The sequence below is a fragment of the Callithrix jacchus genome, chromosome 15, assembly GCF_049354715.1.
Source record: "Callithrix jacchus isolate 240 chromosome 15, calJac240_pri, whole genome shotgun sequence".
In the NCBI taxonomy this organism is placed as follows: Eukaryota; Metazoa; Chordata; class Mammalia; order Primates; family Cebidae; genus Callithrix; species Callithrix jacchus.
The window spans coordinates 94,179,057-94,192,848 of NC_133516.1; the positions used below are offsets into that span (position 1 = coordinate 94,179,057).

Below are 13,792 nucleotides of genomic sequence, written 5' to 3' on the forward strand. Positions count from 1 at the left end.
GTAGCTTGACTGAAGTTGTTAGTGAAGTCTATAGTGAAGCTTTGCTAGAAGTGGCATCACCATGCAGATTGGTGCTTGTGCTCCAGCAGTTGCAGCAGTGGACTGACTTTGCTGTTCCTTGGGCCACCAGATGGTATATGTAGGCACCAGTGGTAGCAAGTCAGGGTAGGCTGATGCTTGGGCTTCTATGTAGCTTGCTCAGTAATGGCAGTAGTAGCAATGAAGCTGGTGGATGGGCAATTCTGTAAGACCTTGGGTGATATTCATGGCATTGTCAATGATAACTGTGTCAATAGGACAAAGCTTGATCCTCCTGGTGGTATGCACTAGTGCCAGTCATAGCAATGGCTAATTGGGCCAGTCTCCAGGACCCCAAGTGATGTGTACAGGTGAGGGCCAGCAGTGATGGTGGCCACATGCTCAAGAGAACTGTCTTTAGGCTGCAGAACAAAATACGTTGCTATTGACAGTATCAGGCAGGATGGATTAGCCCCCAGACCCCTAGATGATGTGTGGGAGCACTGGCAGGTTGGATGGGCCCCTCTTCAGATTCCCTGGAGGTATGCGCAGGCATCAATGACATGGGCAGAGCAAAATGATCCTCAGGCCCCAACTGACACATGTGCACTGGCAGGTGCAGCACCAGCTGGGATGGGCCTATCCGCAAACTCACTCATGATGCACATGGGTGCATATTGTGGTAAGTAGGGCAGGTCAGTCTCTAGGCCCCTGAATAGTGTGCTATTATTTCTCAACGATACTATCAGAAAACCTGACAATATCTGTGCATCAGTGGTGACAGGCTGAGCAGGTCCTTTAGTTATACTTTTGTTACCTGAAACGATAGAATTATTTTTATTATGTCCACCATTCCTGTCAAGGCAAAAGTCTTGCTAAAGGTTTTGCTGTGTCAAACCAAACCAAAAAAGGAGGATTTTAAAGTAAAAACCAAACCAAAAAAGGAGGAACACACTAACAAAAACTAATACAACTTCTGAAAAAATTGTATGAAACATTAGCAGGTACTTATTTCCTGTTTGGCAGTAAAATATTGCATTATAGTTTTGAGTATTGAATGCATGCTTATTAATGGTAAGTCATCCTCCTGTTCTTTATTGATTTTTGATATCCACTTATTAGTGTTTATGTCACTGTCTATTTCAGTAATTATCTGATGTTTCATTCATCCAGAGTATGTGTTTTTTTAATCTCTAATTCTCTATCAATGATGCACAGATTTATTAGGCAGAAAGATTTAGTTCTCAGAATTGGACTGATACAAAATATGTTTTCCTTTTTTTTATGCATCATCTAGTTTGGGTTATCAGCTCTTACCCAAGGCAGTGGAGAATCAGTCTCCTAATTGCACTGGGTGATTGGCACCAAGGTTCCTATCAGCCCAGCATACTGCTAAGTAGCATTTCTTCTTGTCCACTGCTTCCTGCTTTTAGGAAAATATGATATTTTCTGTATTGTGTATTTGTTTTAGAGACTAACATCATAGCTTACTCTCCCACTATGAATGACAAGTTTTAATTGTGAAGTTACTGGAATCATCTTTTTTATGCAAATGCCTATGAGGTTATTAAAATTTGCATGTCAAACTTTACTGCTAGCTGAACCTCATTAGTGATCATTTTGCAGGAATCACTGCTTAACATAATTTCATGTTAAACAGTGAACATATGCAGAACTGAGGTTCATTTCCCAACAATGAGCTACATGTTTTAATCTTCATAATCACATATAATACACCCTTAGCCATGCACTTATTAAATGTTATTCTCCCTACTTGTTGCAAAATTTTCTATTAGGCACTGGGGAGGATATAAAATTACATTAAACACTTTGTAAAAACCTTATAATAAAATAATGAAGAATATGTTTTCAGAAATTACTATGATTCAAGGGAGCAAATGTTATTGTATAGGAGTAATATTATCACTAAGTTCTCTGAAGTTCCAGGAAAAAAGAGAGGTCATATCTTTATGTAGCAAAGGTAAGTGAGATTTTGAGGGTCACAGAGAATATTATAAGTGGAGACAATGGCATTAGTTAGAGCTAGTAAGGCCCAAGAGATGTCCAGAGCAATGAAAGTAATTAATTTAGTTGTAGGGGAGTTTATACATAGGAGGATGACAGGAAAGTGTGTTTCTAAAACAAAGTAAGAGGAAAAGGGAACTTCAGTGATTTATTGAGGAATTTTAACTTTTAGAGTAGGCAAAAAATTGGTATAATGTGATGTTAGATTATGAGGGGCTGGCATGAGAATGAAGCAAGTGTGTCTGAGTTGGGAGAAGGTGTGATAGTTTTATGGTATTATATTTGTCTCTTATTTTGTACTTCTTATCTATCTATTAATATCATACATTTTCATGTATTATTTTGAATGTAGTCATTAGAAAACCAGACCATAGAAAGGAAAAATAGGTATGCAATATTTCAAAAAAAATTATTTGGGTTGACAGATTATATGGAAAATAACATTTAAAAAAGGAGGTTGGGCTGGGTGCAGTGGCTCATGCCTATAATCCCAGAACTTTGGGAGACCGAGGTGGATGGATCACGAGGTCAGGTGATCAGGATCATCCTGGTTAACATGGTGAAACCTCGTCTCTACTGAAAATACAAAAAATTAGCCAGGCGTGGTGGCAGACACCTATAGCCCCAGCTACTTGGGAGGCTGAGGCAGAAGAATCACTCAAACCCAGGAGATGGAGGTTGCAGTGAGCCGAGATGACACCACTGCACTCCAGCCTGGGCAACACAGCGAGATTCCGTCTCAAAAAAAAAATGGTTGATTTGGACTTTTACATATTTTTATCTTAGATATCTGGGAGAAAAGTCAGATAAAGTATACTTGGCAGGAAAAAAAAAAATTAAGACTTACTGAAACTGAGTACCTTAAGACATCTACACCAATATGTGCAACTGGAATTAGGATTAGAATCTAGATGGTGAGAAGGGTTATTAATAAAGACTTGGAAGTCTTCATTATGTAGCTTACCATCAAATGTATGAGACTATATTAAATTACTTAGTGACAGACATTTAAACAAATTTACTCACACATTTTCTCCCACGCTGCAAATACAAGTCTGCACATTGAAATAATATCTCATCCATTTGAACTACTCAAATAAGAATCTGTGATAATTTGAAAGCAGCTATGCCACCTGTAAAATATAGAACTTGCCAAGTAAAGCCATAGGGTAAGCAAATTTGTAGACTGGGGAAAGAAAGAATAAGCTACTCAGGAGATCAAATTTTCAAATATTCAAATTGTTGAAGTTAAGCAGTCATTAAAATACAGAATTGTGATTCTTCTTCAATAGATTACAATCTTTCAGAGTTCAAGAACAACTTTTTCTATAGATATATATGGCATACCAGTTGAAATATGCTGAGTAAAATAAGCGTGTTGGCTGAATAAATGATTTATTGTACTATTCAAATAGTCCTTCCAACATATTCAAAAGAGCAAAAAAAAAAAACACCTGTGAAGTTCATCAGATGTGAGTTGGAGCACTGGCTATGGCACTTAGCAGATGTGTGACTTTGGAAAAAAAGTGACCGTTAAGCACAATTATAATAACAACTATTTCTTGAGTTCATAAAGAGTAATAAAATAATACATATAAAAGATAAATAAAAATATGTAAAATTAAGATAAAACCCTCTATTTGATAATGCATACTGATGGAAGCTCACTGCTCCCTTCACGCTATTCTCAATTTACTCTTAAAGAAGATGTAGGTAGCTATGTATTGATGGGGTTAAAATATACTGATTAAATCATAATGCAATTTAGTGGACATCTTATTATTCTGAAAAAGACAGATAAGTTGGTGACCATACAGGAATACTTTTTGGCATATCTTCTCTTTTTAATGAGAGTCTGGAGAACAAATCAAGTTTAGAGGTATTGCTGCTTTGAGATCTGTACCTCCATAAGGTCGCCTGGGATAGGGGTTACGGGCAGCTCTAGTTCAGGTATTGGCAGAAAAACATGATTTATCTTTTAAGTGATGCTTTTTTTTTTTTTTTGAGTTGGTTTCTTACTGACTGAATCATTTTCTGGACTGGTCATTTGTGCCACTGGAATTGCAATAGTTTAGCTGAATATTCCTGTGATCTGAGGGAAGGAAGGTTTGAAACAGACTGGTGGGCCACTTTTAGTTCCAGGCCTTATGACTGCATCTAGTCTGAGCAAAAATAGTCATTTTAATTGTTCGTATAAGAGACCATGTTAGCATTTGTGGCTAGACTTCAAAGTAATATAAAATTACAAGGAGACAGAATGGTGAAGTTACCATGATTTTTCTAGGCCAGTAGTTTGAGATTTTTACCTTCCAATCTCTGTATATTTGCATATTCCAATCTTTGTATATTTAAATATTCATTGGTTTTCTTTGCAATAAAGTAGTTTGTTACTTTAAGTAATAATGTATATGCAAAACCAAATATCATACCATCCACATCTAGTAGATATTCATAATTTATCTATAAAACATTTGTACTCCATAAATATTTATTGAGTATCTTCTCCTTGTAAGTCAAAATGCTAAGAATTCTGAAGAATGTCAGAAGGAATTATGTATACATTACCTTTAAGAAACTTTCAGTATGATATGGGAGAAAAGTCATATAAATAATTCAACAAGATGAGGGAGAATAATATTTTAAAATTTGATAATGGCAATGACATTAACATATAATGTGTGATAATTTCTTGATATTTAACATAAAAAATAGTTAAGTTGTTAACACAAAGTTTGACATAAAGTCAGTATAAGCAAGTAGAGATACTTACTAATCAATTGGAAATGAAGACTAGGTTTGCAAGAGCAAAGTGTAAGAGTGGAGAAAGATGAGAAGTATAGGACATTAAAGACAGCAAACAGATCTGTCAAAGTAAGAGTATAAAATGGGTAAGAGTCTAATAAACATTTTTAAAGGAATAAATGCTAAAGAATCTGACAGTTCGATGGAAATATCTATTGATTCTTTAGCATTCATTCCTTCAATGTATACTTATTGAGCATCTAGTATACATTCATCTACTGTGAGATTCTGCAGCTAAAAAAATAGTCTAAAAATCTCTGTCCTCATGGAGCTTATAGTCTAATAGATGATACAAAACCAAGCAAATTTTTAAATATATAAAATATGTGGAGATAAGAATGTTGAAGAAAAATGAAGACATGTAAGAGGATGGAGGGCACTGAAATTGGAGATGAGAATTTCTAATTTATACAGAAGGTTACCGAAAAAAGTCCAAAGCTAGCATGACTCTGTGGAATGATGGGCACGTGATAGAGTTGCTTTTTCTTTTTTTGCTGAACTTAGTCTTGTTTGTTTCCCCTTTCTTCAAGAAAACCCTTTTCTTAAGCCATGGTCCGTGATGTAAAATCCGTGTTATTCTCTGTGATATAAAAGAATATAGATTTTTTTTGAAAAGTCTGCAATATTCTCCTCCCTGTATCTTCAAAATGTGATTTTGCAGATATTCTTATAAAGCTGTATTTTCTCCACTTCTTAACTCTGAGCTTGCTTTGACAGCTAGAATACAGCAAAAGTGGTATTGTGCCAGCTCTGACAATAGACCTCACAAGGCCTAGCACACTTTGGCTTATCATTTCAGTACCTTGTTTTTATGAGGCCATTATTGAGAATCCAGCCCTAGGAGATCTAACAGTTTTACTAGAGAAACATGTAGCAAAACTGCTCAACCAAATTTAGACTTATAATTTTTTTAAATGGTGTTTTATGTCACTAATTTTGACATAGTTTATTATGCAGCAAAAGATAACCCTTACTAAGAGTACATAAAAAGTATCTTTGAGCTTTTCATTAAAGCAGGGATGAAAAACAGCAGCAGCAGCTGGAGAAAGATGTGGAGCCAAGAGACTATTCTTTAAATATATATATAAGAAATTAGCAACCATAAAAAGGAACAGGACCATGTCCTTTGCATAGATATGGATGGAACTGAAAGCCATTATTCTCAGCAAACTAATGCAGGAACAAAAAACCCAACATTGCATGTTCTCACTTATAAGTGGGAGCTGAACAATGAGAACACATGGATACAGGAAAAGGAACAACACACACTGGGGCCTGTTGGAGGGTGGAATCCAGGGATAGAGAGCATTAGGAAAAGTAGCTAATGGATGTTGGACTTAATGCGTAGGTGATGGGTTGATAGGTACAGAGAACCAGCATGGTACACGTTTACCTATGGAACAAACCTGTGCATCTTTCACGTGTACCCTGGAACTTAAAAATAAAATAAATTTTTATATGATATTGAAAATAATAGATTAGAAAAGAGAATTACTAATATTAGAATATAGAAATATTAGAATATAAATTCCGTAAGGACAGGAGTTTTAAGGTATTTTTGCACGATGTATTCCCAGTATCTAGAGCAGTGTCTAGCATATAGTAAGTGACAAATGATATTTTGTCAAATAATCAATGAATTCAAAATACAGGAACATAGACATCATCGTCTTTGAATGAACGATCCAATAATATCTTAAATTCTACACATCAAATACCAAACTCCTTTGGTTATCCACAAAATCTGCTTCTTCTTGACTTTATTCATTTGTTATACTTCCATTTATATGTTTGTTCAAAAATATGTATTTGTTAAGTGAATTCCATATGCCAGACACTGAGCTAAGTGCTATAAATACAGCAGTGAAAAAAGAGACAAGCTTATTCTTTCATAGAGCTTGCTGCCTTATATTTAGTGGAAAATAAATTTTAAAAGGAAAAGAAATATGGACATATTTAATTAGTTTCCATTATGAGAGACGGCAGAAAGATCATAAAATATTTTATAGGGGAATCATGTTAAGGCATTATTATTTTTTAGTTTTGCCAACTAGAAATTAATTTTTTTCATTTCTCCTTTCTCTCATCTCCTATGCTTAATCAGTGATCAATCAGTGTCTTTTGATTGGGAACTATTTATTTTATTCTCATTCTAACTGCTTTATGTCAGAAATAAGGCCTTCAATATCTATTTTCTGAACTATTTCAAAATCCTTCCAATAGTCTTTTTCCACCTAAATTTCTTTTTTTGTATCAGGTGTCTCCTGTGTCAAAAAACAAAAAGTATAAGCTTTCTATGGTTAAGCTAGGGCTCCAAAGTATCTTCAAAAATTTTTTTTCCTTAAGTGCTTCTTTTTAACCTGTAGCTTAAGATGATTTAGAAACTCATATTTTAACTCAGCCTTTCATACTGGAGCTTAAATTAATATTGAACATTCACTTTTTAGTAAATAATACACAATTAGCATAGTCTATGCTTTTGCTCAGCACAGTTTCCTCATTCTCAAAACGGCTTAACCTTTTCATTTTACAATCTCCTTGATGTCCAAGTTGATGTGATTATTTGGAATTGATAAGACTTAAAAATAAGCTCAGAGGAAACACTTAACTATAAAATATATTATGCTTTACTTTGCATTTTAAGATTTGCAAATGCATTCAACTACTATATTTATGAATAATTAACTGATACATAGTAATTATACATATTTCTGGGATATATGTGATATTTTAGTACATATATACAATGTTTAATAATCAACTTGTAGTAACTGGAATATCCATCACCCAAAACATTTATCATTTCTTTGTACTGGAAACATTCAAATCCTCTTTTCTAGCTATTTTGAAACATACAATAAATTATAGTTAACTGTAGTCACCTAATGGTGCTGTGGAACTCTAGCCCTGTCCCTTTTTCCCTCTACCCTTCCAAGCCTCTATAACTACTATTCTCCCTATGAGTAGTACTATTCTACTTCTATGAGATCAGCTTTTTAATCTACCAGACTATGAGTGAAACCATGTGGTATTTCTGTTTCTGTATCTGGCTTTTTTTTTACAGAAAATTTAGCCATGCCATTTTGAGGTACTTATTGGCAAAAATGACAACTTAATTATATTTGAAAATACCTATCCTGGTCCATTCCAATTTATTGATTTTTAAATGAACACTTTAAATAGCTAGCGCTCAATTTTTCTTAGAAGTTTCAAGTATGTATTAATAATAATGTAATGTAAAATATTAAGAAATTCAGACTTAATAAGGTCAAGAGAACCAAGTTAAGCAGTCTACAGGGAACAATTTCCTGATGACAAGGAGAGTAGTTTAGGTGACACATCAGTCATCAGGATAGTGAAGTTTGAGTGTGGCAAATGAAGAACATCAGTATTACTTTAAATAAAGTATCAATTATAATAATATTCCCAAGGCTTTTCTTACTGTTGACAAAGCAAAATTCATCTCATTTAAGCACATACTCACTTCTACAAATACTATTTTTCCACATTTTTGAAATTTTCAGCAGTAATTATATCTTAGATAAAATGAGACTACAGATCTCATCATAACAGAAAAGAAGAAATGAAAATCCAAGTCATTTTAGTCAGCAAAAGACAAGTGGAAACAAATAATAATGCTAAAGAAGAAAGATACTTTAGATTAGCACAGGCTACTCAGTCTCTGTTGTAGGCATGATTGTAATTTACAGACTCTGACATCAGCTCACTTAATATGCAAAGATTATCATTTTGTCCAATTAGTATTGCTTTTACATCAAAGGCTGTTTCTGCACCTGCAAAGGGACAGCTGAATGTGGCTAAAAAGAACACTGTACAGTGATGACTTTATATTCCGTTTTAAATTCCAGACTCTTAATGCTGAGGGCTTCCATACAATCTTGCACATTTCTCTGAGGAGTCTTTTAACAATGCATCTCCTCACCTAAAATTTTAGTGTTTCCAGGATTAACCCTGGTGTGTTTTCTTTTCTCTACTTATGCCTGGCCTTTTATTATGCTATTTCATCTTTTGCCTTTAAATATCCTTTATTTCCAATGATGTGCATATTTTCACATCCAATTCAAATGTCTCCTGACTACCAAATTATATACATGTGCTTCGCCTATTTAACATTGTGATCTGTATGTCTGTTAAATATTTCACATCCAACATGTCCAAACATGTCTTCCAAGAACCACTTTTATCATAATCATCCTTATACTATAAAATAAACAACATCCTTCGAGCTCACCCGATACAAAATCCTTCTTTGTATTTTCTATTACATCCTACAGCAGCAAATCTGTTGGCTGTCCTTTCAAAATATATCCATAAACTGTCCTGCGTCACTGGCATTGCTGCCATCATGGTTGTAGCCAGTATCTGTTTTTTACTAAAATTATTCCAAATCCTCACAACTTTTTGACATAGTTATGAACTTTATAACTGCATACCTCAGTCCTAAATGTACTCTTCATTACCTGTGCAAATAGTCTAGACTGTTCAGGCATTTCTCCTTCACAGTGAGCATGAGGTAAATCTTTGTCAATAGAGGATGTTGGAGGATCTTGTAGGAAGAAGGAGACTTCCTTTCTTGATCCCCATACACTGTTTTCTTGCTTTTTCTTATTTCTGTTTCATACTCTGACAGTGGTGTGGGGTGTGAGGAGGGCTAGTGATAGTCTTTCAGCTGTGTACCCGAATGCTTGGTGACCACATAGTCATAGCCTCGGCCTGGTGACCGCTTCATTGTTGCTCTTCTAACACGCACACTGCATGTTCCAGGCCTTACCCTTGCAGCTACCTAACCCTCTTTGCTTATTTCCCATCAACCTTGCTCCTTTGCATCTTAGGATTTTTGCATTCTTAGGCTTGCTCAGTGACTGCAAAGCAGTCCTGGTGCTGACGACCCACATAACTTTTTGGCTGTCTAGTGAACTGCAACCACACCTTTTCCTATGAGGTTTCAACTGCATTTGAAAGAAGGGAGCTCCTCTTTCACGTGTGCCCTTCCTTAGGTCTGCCCCTTAGCCTTACCCTTTAGTGTTTTCTTTACCTATGTTCATTTTCCTAAAATTGATTCAAAGATAATAATTCCTTATAGTAAATGTCCATGGTTCAAATTGCTATGTACTTACCATGTCTTCACTGGACTCAGACTGATGCTCTCACTACTTCTGCTGATTATTTCCCAGTCTTTGCACTACACAGCAGCCAGAGGGATTCAGTTCAAGTTCTGACTTCAGCTTAGGCGTTCCTTGGATAGAAGTCTTCCAACAAGATCTTATTTCTCTCAGAGTAAAAGCCAAAAAGGCATTTATTATTTGGTCACACACTAACCATGTGACACTACACTGTACTTTTGTTCTGTCTGCTCCACTGGCTTCCTGGGCCTTCCTTAAAAACAACATGTCAAGATGCTGTCTTCTCAAGGCCATTGACTTTTCTATTTGCTTGTGTTTGAACACCGTTTATCCAGATGTTCACGTCTTAGTACACAGTAACTGCTATTTTATGCAGAGTTCATTGTTCAGATACAGTTGTTTCCTTTAGTTTTCTTCTCAATACCTTATCTGGGGGTGTTTTCTTGGACACGCTATAAAAAATAGCAGTTACTACGTTCCCTCCATCCTACACCTTGCCAGCACTCCTGATCTCTCTAAACTGCTCTATATTCTCCATGGTACTTAGACCTACATTCTTTTTAAATATAAATTATTATTCTTTCATTGACAGTCTTCAACTACGCTGCAAATTAGAAATTTTGATGTCTTTCTTAATATGTTTTCAGGACCTAAACAATTTCTGGTACATAGTAGGTGCCCAATACATATTTTTTGAAAGAGTAAATTTATTTTGGAGATGATTATTTTTTGCACAATTTCAGAAGAATAGAGAGATAAAACCTAATTTTTGCTCTTACTGTGATAGAATCTGACTTGTTTTTAGTCAAAGACAATATCCTACCATATGCTTCTCTCTATCATCAAGCATGGTGGAATTACTGATGTTTTAAAACAATTTTCTGTTAAATTCAGTTGAAATTGGTATGAAATGATGGCCTTAGAAACTTATCCTTCACATAATTCTATTTTCAAATAGGCTGCGTCAGATACTGACCCTTTGTCTAACAGGTTTGCAATACCTCTTTTTATTTCCATTAAAGTGGTGGTTTGTGATGTACTTCTGTGAAAAAAATTTAGGTAATGCTTATGCTTTAACAATCTCCTAAGTAATATTTAGGTTACAGGAATGAACCAATGTTAAGTCCATGTGATTTATTGTCCATCTGCTCATGTTCATGAATTCTTATGTAATAAACTTAACGCTTGGTAATTTGCTGTTTTTCAAGTTTATAAAGCAAGTCATAATTTCTCTTTCCAAAGTTAAAGACATGGAGAATTATGTCAGTAGCAGGAATGTGTGTGCGTGTATATATTTATATGTTTGTGTATATATTTATATATTTGTATATATTTATATACACGCGCACACACACACATATGTGTACACACGCATACACACTCCTGCTACTAACATAATGTATATGTACATAGTACATATATATCTGTACATTTTTAGCTATGTTTGTCTTAAACTATATGCCTTCTCCAGAGAGAATGGTTTTCTGCCATAAGATATGCAACACATTAGGAATGAGTTTTTTCTTTCATTATTAGGAAATATTTCTAAGATGTCTGAATGATCTGATTCCAAAGATTATTGTTCCTATGGGTGACTCCATTTCAAACAGATTAAGATACAGGAAGGATGCTGCAGGCAGAGATAACTGGACAAAGGGGGAGCAGTAGTTCTGGGTAACAGAAAAACTAAAATACAAGCTGAATGTTTCATTAAGCAATAATTGTTTTATATCTTCTAGAATCAAATAGTTAGTTTGGATAATTTCAGGCACCAAAGAAATAGCAGCTTTAATAATAATGCAGGGAAAACCCTCTATTTGAGGGAATAAGCAATAGTCATTACCCTTGAGGGCAACTCTGGTTATTGTAGGTTATATGGGGTTTTGACACTGCAAGTAACAAGAAGGACAATTTTTGAAAATATAGCAATATAAAAATCTATTTGGTAGTGAGCTATATAGAGCTAGAGCTGTTAGAAATGTTGTCTAGTCCTATGGGGGCAAAAAATAGATCATTCCAACATTCACCTTAAAATAAGATGCTTCTATGGCATATGCCAGTTGGGAAAGCTTCAGGTAAACATAATTGGGAATGAAAAAAATTGGAATGGCATAGCTCTAATTGACTGGGGTTCTAAAAGTCAGACTCTACAAAAATGAGTCTTTTTTGCTTCCAAATTCATTTCATTTATATGGATAAATATATCATTTTTGTGATACATTCATCAGCAAATGATAACTGTATGCATTTTGATTATTAAATCTAACAAGTTCTGTATATATGGGGTAAAAGACAAAATCAATTTATAGCTATTCAGAAAGTTCAGAACTGATGCATGCTCGATGTAAACCAAAATTATAGAGAAGAAATTGTCTAATTTGTAACTGAAGTAGCATACAATGCTTGGTGAGACTGAAGGGCACTCAATAGCAATTCAGGTCAGGTTGATTGGCACTAAGAATTACTGCAAGTACATAATGATAACAAACTTCCTTGATGAAATAAGCAGATGATATATAGTGTCTAACAAGACACTAGTACATCTAATTGGATAATGTACTGTTTCCTGTCGTAGATTAGGTGACCAGGCACAAAAGTGTTACTATCATGTACATCAAAATTGAATTTCAGCAAAAAATTATTAAGTGGATTAATGCTGGATTAAAAATAAAGAGAAGCATGTGTTCAAAACAGCTCTATAAAAGGGTTAAGGAAAATGTTATAATTATTGGTGAGTCATTCTGCCAAGTAAAGAATCAAAAAAATGGCCTTCTTTGAGAAACACTATTCTACTACTTCTTGAAATTTACTAGTCCCTGCATTATTAGCATTTGAAGGAATATATAGAACCCTGTACTTTATAATAAAACACTATTGATGTATTTATAATGGAAGATTGAAAAATTGTTTGGCCCAATTTATCTGTCCCTTCTCCCCATTCCTGCATTTATACTCTTTCCACTTCCCATTCAGGGTTGTGGCCTATAGATTTTAGCTTGGCCATCTCACATGCTTTGGACAATGGGAGAAACTGTGACAGTTCTCAGCCTAAGCTTTAAGAAGAATCATGTGTGTGTTTGTCCTCTTGCATGTCTGTTATATACATGAGAAGACTTGCTTATGAAAGATAAATTTTATAGAAAGTCATGTTACTAAAAGTAACCAATATTACTGGATTTCTTTTAACAGGTATTTTAAGGACCCATCATTTATTCTTGAGTGTGAAGGGAAAAAAAGAGTTATTTTACTCTGCCCAATCTCTTTTGAAACGATTTTTGTCTTATGTTTATCCCCTGGATAATGGCTGCCCCATGAATTGGGGCCCCTGAATGAACACACATGCAGCAGTGATACCCCCTAGCTAAGGCACAGACCTGTAGTCATAAGAAGAGCCACCCAGCTGGACCAGCTGCTGCAACCCCAAACACAATTACCCAGGTACTCCCGGTCTACATTAGCAGAACTGTTCCAACAGACCCATGAGCTCATGAAAATAAGTGATAATTATTTGAAAATGCTGAGTTTTGGGGAGAATGGTAACATAATTTTATTATGGAGACAGTTGATTGATATATATTTACCTGATACCACACATAAGTTTTAGTAAGGTGTCTATTATCATAACGCTAAGCGCCAAACCAAGACCTCTCTTTTAACCCCATACACCAAATCTCAAAGACTTAGAAGAATAAGTTCTTTCTTTCCTCACTCAAGGGTCTTTGAGATAGCTAGTGGCTTTTCTTCAGACTAGACATAAGCTTCAGACTACTTCAACCCAACTGGAAGTCTGAGAACAGAACATG

At 35.0% G+C, this 13,792-nt stretch overlaps 1 long non-coding RNA gene across 3 annotated transcripts in view; it reads right to left on the reverse strand.

Annotated features, from left to right (window-relative positions):
• The window catches only part of LOC108588544 (uncharacterized), a 246,410-nt gene that overhangs the window by 56,060 nt on the left and 176,558 nt on the right, over nt 1-13,792 (reverse strand). The window contains exon 3 of one of the 3 annotated variants that reach the window (XR_013526989.1): nt 5,442-10,135. The exons of the other annotated variants lie outside the window; for them this stretch is intronic. This is a non-coding gene — a long non-coding RNA (uncharacterized LOC108588544). Of the gene's footprint in view, nt 1-5,441; nt 10,136-13,792 lie in introns of those variants that run through there. 3 annotated transcript variants of the gene reach the window in all.